At 58.3% G+C, this 5,013-nt stretch overlaps 2 non-coding genes across 2 annotated transcripts; both read left to right on the top strand.

The window, feature by feature from the left end:
• The first annotated feature begins 497 nt into the window (after positions 1–497).
• Positions 498–2,312, top strand: LOC142790496 (small subunit ribosomal RNA). Its single transcript, XR_012889554.1, has one exon. It is a non-coding gene; the product is annotated as a small subunit ribosomal RNA (ribosomal RNA).
• Positions 2,313–4,031: 1,719 nt separating this feature from the next.
• Positions 4,032–4,184, top strand: LOC142790557 (5.8S ribosomal RNA). Its single transcript, XR_012889602.1, has one exon. It is a non-coding gene; the product is annotated as a 5.8S ribosomal RNA (ribosomal RNA).
• The last annotated feature ends 829 nt before the right edge of the window (positions 4,185–5,013 follow it).

Below are 5,013 nucleotides of genomic sequence, written 5' to 3'. Positions count from 1 at the left end.
GGCGGGCTTCGGCCTCGTCAAGCGTGTCCTCGGGTCTGCTCCAGGGGAATCCACGGCAGTCGTCTGCAGCCTCATCCGCTTGATGCGTTAGGGGCTGGTTGTCGGACGGTGCCGTTTTACCACGATATCGAGGTGTGTTCCGTGTCGTCCTCGGGCGATTCAGATGCGAAAGCGCCGAAGACGCGGGCGTGACCCGTCGTCTGGCGGCTTTGCAGTCTCGGCTCCGTTGCTAGTTCCGGCCGGTCCACCGACAGTGCAGCGGGCTTGGGCAACCCGCACGGCGCGACCGAGTCGATGCAACGAAAAAGAGCGAGCATGAACGTGCTTCTTGCCGCACGGCTCCCACTCGTCTTTCGGGAAGGTTGTGCCGTAGCGAGCTCGAACGCCGTCATCTCGGAGTGCAAAATAAGCGTGTTGGGGCGCCTGAAGGTGGCCTCCGCCGCACACAGACTGCGTCCGGCCCGCCGAAGGCGAGGACGGACGCGCAGTCGAACGATTACCTGGTTGATCCTGCCAGTAATCATATGCTTGTCTCAAAGATTAAGCCATGCATGTCTAAGTACATGCCGAAATAAGGCGAAACCGCGAATGGCTCATTAAATCAGTTATGGTTCCTTAGATCGTTTCTTCCTACTTGGATAACTGTGGCAATTCTAGAGCTAATACATGCAGTGAGCCTGGAGCCCTTTGGGTAACGGGTGCTTTTATTAGACCAAGATCGATCGGGTTTCGGCCCGTATTGTGTGGTGACTCTGGATAACTTTGTGCTGATCGCATGGCCACGAGCCGGCGACGTTTCTTTCAAGTGTCTGCCTTATCAACTTTCGATGGTAGGTTACTTGCTTACCATGGTTGTTACGGGTAACGGAGAATCAGGGTTCGATTCCGGAGAGGGAGCCTGAGAAACGGCTACCACATCCAAGGAAGGCAGCAGGCGCGCAAATTACCCACTCCCGGCACGGGGAGGTAGTGACGAAAAATAACAATACGGGAATCTTTTGAGGCCCCGTAATTGAAATGAGTACACTCTAAATCCTTTAACGAGGATCAATTGGAGGGCAAGTCTGGTGCCAGCAGCCGCGGTAATTCCAGCTCCAATAGCGTATACTAAAGCTGCTGCGGTTAAAAAGCTCGTAGTTGGATCTCAGTTCCAGACGAGTAGTGCATCTACCCGATGCGACGGCTCGGACTGAACATCATGCCGGTTCTTTCTTGGTGCACTTCATTGTGTGCCTCGAGATGGCCGGTGCTTTTACTTTGAAAAAATTAGAGTGCTCAACGCAGGCGAGTCGCCTGAATAAACTTGCATGGAATAATAGAACAAGACCTCGTTTCTGTTCTGTTGGTTTTTGGAATACGAGGTAATGATTAAGAGGGACGGACGGGGGCATTCGTATTGCGGCGCTAGAGGTGAAATTCTTGGACCGTCGCAAGACGAACTACTGCGAAAGCATTTGCCAAGAATGTTTTCATTGATCAAGAACGAAAGTCAGAGGTTCGAAGGCGATCAGATACCGCCCTAGTTCTGACCATAAACGATGCCAACCAGCGATCCGCCTGAGTTACTCAAATGACTCGGCGGGCAGCTTCCGGGAAACCAAAGTATTTGGGTTCCGGGGGAAGTATGGTTGCAAAGCTGAAACTTAAAGGAATTGACGGAAGGGCACCACCAGGAGTGGAGCCTGCGGCTTAATTTGACTCAACACGGGAAAACTTACCCGGCCCGGACACTGGGAGGATTGACAGATTGAGAGCTCTTTCTTGATTCGGTGGATGGTGGTGCATGGCCGTTCTTAGTTGGTGGAGCGATTTGTCTGGTTAATTCCGATAACGAACGAGACTCTAGCCTATTAAATAGGTGCGGGGTTCCCAGCACCTTACAACCTTCTTAGAGGGACAAGCGGCTCCTAGCCGCACGAAACAGAGCAATAACAGGTCTGTGATGCCCTTAGATGTCCGGGGCCGCACGCGCGCTACACTGAAGGAAGCAGCGTGTCTTTATCCCTGTCTGAAAAGACTGGGTAACCCGTGGAACTTCTTTCGTGATTGGGATAGGGGCTTGCAATTGTTCCCCTTGAACGAGGAATTCCCAGTAAGCGCGAGTCATAAGCTCGCGTTGATTACGTCCCTGCCCTTTGTACACACCGCCCGTCGCTACTACCGATTGAATGATTTAGTGAGGTCTTCGGACCGATGTCCGGCGCGGCCTTTCGGTTGCGCCGGTCTGTTGGAAAGATGACCAAACTTGATCATTTAGAGGAAGTAAAAGTCGTAACAAGGTTTCCGTAGGTGAACCTGCGGAAGGATCATTAACGGATTGTGAAGGGTGAGCGCCTCAGCTGCGTCTGCGCCCGACACTTTCTGCCGCTGACCCCGTTTGGACGCGGGGTCGGCTTTTCCCCACGGGGCTGCCTGAATGTGGAGCGGCACCCCGTGACAAATTGTTGCGCCCAGCGGACGCCAACACCGCGACCTTGGACGGTCGGCCAGGTGGCGGACGCGGGTACAAACGGCGCAACGCACTCATAGGTCGGCTTTCGACCCGCCACTGCACCGTGGCTCGAAGCGCTCGAAATGCGCGACCCGACCGCTGCGGGACCGCCTAGTACTGTAAACAGGAGCGGCGGAGCGCGAACGGCGAGTCGTGGTTACGTCGGTAGAAGGCGAGGCTGCGCGTTCCCGAAACGCCAGCCGAGTGCCCTCCCGACCGTTCGAGCGTGCAAGAACGAGACCCGACAATCGCGCGGCGACTGCCAAGTACGAGAGGAACGGCACAAGCGTCGGCGGTCGGTCAAGGAACTGGCGATGTGACGGGTCCGCTGTGCACCAGTGCATACCGTCCCGCCGTCCGCGGCAAGCGCCTCCGCGTCCTCGGGTGACGGAGGCTGCCGGTCGGTTCTTGCAGGCGAGGGATCTCGCTGGCACCGGTTCGCGTTGACGCGCGGCCGGTCATGGCACGGCGATGCGACGGCCGAGGTGCGCAGTACTCGATGGAGGAACCGCACGCTCCGATGACCGTCCCGCCCTCCGCGGCGTATGCGTACCGACCGTAATGGTTGCAGCAGCGCCGGCCGGCTTTTGAATTCGCCACACGAAACACGGTGCGAGATCGCGGTTAGGGGAGCGTCGACGTTGCCAGGCGTTTTGCTTGCTGCCGAGGGAAAGGCGGCACGGCCACGTCGCGCTCGTCGCGATTAGCGGGTCTGCGCGCTTTGGGAAGGTGCCGCAACGACTTGCCGAAAGAGGAAGCACGGAAGAACGAGGGACTTGGACGTCCCGACAATTGAACGCACTTGCGGCCAGGCCCTTGCTGGCTTCGTTCTTCCGCCTCGAGTAGGCTCGTACGCGGCTCCGGCGCCGAAAGTGGTCCTTGGCACCGACTTCGGTGGACGTGGGAAGTGCCGCGCAAGTACGGCGCGCCTGGCTCCACCTGTTGGCTAAAGTAGGCAGCCGGATCGGAATTTTGGTGTGCGGTGGCAAACCGTGGATGCGAAAAAAGCTTGTGCGATTTCGTGGAACAAAAAGCGGGGGTCCCCCTTTTTATGCGGAGGAGACCGACCCGCCTGCCGTGGTGAACCGCGACGCCACGGTAAAAACGGGAGAGGCTTGTCGATGGGACCGTGCATCCCGCGCTCCACGGAGGCCGGGAGGCGGCCGCCCGAGGAAATGTGTAGCCGTCGAGGCCCGCATCTGCGTGCACTCTTATCCAAATGGGTGTACCGCAGGCATTTTCTGGTTAGGCGGGCCAATGAGAGCGAGCACACAACGATACCTACGGGTCCGGCTTGGAGAACCGGCTTCGACGCCTCCCGAGTATTTATAGAGGGGTGGACCACGAAAGCACTCGCAAGTAGCGAAAGCGAAACGCCGTCCGAAACACACCGTTTGCTCGATTTGCGGCAGCCGAAAAAGGCGCGGCAGAGTTTTGGAGTCCAAGCGTGCGCTGAAAAGCGCCCTTCTTGGCCACTGTTTGGCCGAGTGCCAGAAACGTTTGGTTTTGACTGTACGGAATTGAACAAACACTTTTTCACGACTCTAAGCGGTGGATCACTCGGTTCTCGGGTCGATGAAGAACGCAGCCAGCTGCGAGACTTGGTGTGAATTGCAGGACACACTGAGCACTGATTCTTTGAACGCACATTGCGGCCTTGGGTCTTCCCTTGGCTTCGTCTGTCTGAGGGTCGGATCACATATCAAGAGAGCCTTCGGCGCACAAGGGAACGTGAGCCGTCGACTCGTTTTGACCGCGTCGGCAACACGGACAGCACGCTGAACACCTCACAGCGAGCGCCAACAGCGGCCACTCAAGGGCGAGACGGTGGCGACCGTCGTGCCAGAGCCCAACCGAAACGGGGGCGACCGACTGCATTGAGGATGTGGCACCTCGTTGAGACCGCCGCAGGACTTCGAGTCGGAAGGAAGCCTGCAGGGAAAGTGCGGTCGAGGTTGCGTACTCCTCTCTGCGACCGGGCGCGCAAGAGCTGCGAGAGCCACGGACGCGCAACTTTAACGCACGGTAAACACGAGGAGCGAAAGCCGGCCAGCAAAGCTTCTCCAGCCGTGCGCAAAGTGCGCGAGATCGCAGCCTTGCGTTGCGCTTGTTGCCCTCGAAGTAAGCAGGGTGTCCCGTAGACCGGGCGCTCGAACACGCTGCGGGGCCGTGCCTCCTCCAGGCTTTGCCGCGCGAACAGGGAACGTTCGCGCGCAAAGCGCAGGGAGGTGAGGAGGCTGCGCCCGACGTTTGCGGTTCGCTGCGTACGCGGTTGATGCGGAGAGCACGGCGCGACGACTTGCCGCGAAGCGGAAAAAGTCTCCCGCACGAGTTGGCGAAACGTTGGCGAAGCTTAAGGCGTTCTCGTCGTAGTCCGCCGTCGGTCTAAGTGCTTCGCAGTTCCCGTCCCGTTCAAAAAACTGGGCCACTCCAGTTGGGGCGGGGGCGACGCTACACGAGACGATGCCTCTCGCCAGGCTGCGTGGCTGCCCTTGCGGCGGCGGCGACTGGCCTCGGCGGTG

Source organism: Rhipicephalus microplus, unplaced genomic scaffold (genome assembly GCF_043290135.1).
Source record: "Rhipicephalus microplus isolate Deutch F79 unplaced genomic scaffold, USDA_Rmic scaffold_115, whole genome shotgun sequence".
Classification (NCBI taxonomy): Eukaryota; Metazoa; Arthropoda; class Arachnida; order Ixodida; family Ixodidae; genus Rhipicephalus; species Rhipicephalus microplus.
Note: the sequence above shows the minus strand (reverse complement) of the source record. Positions and strands in the feature narration are given on the sequence as shown.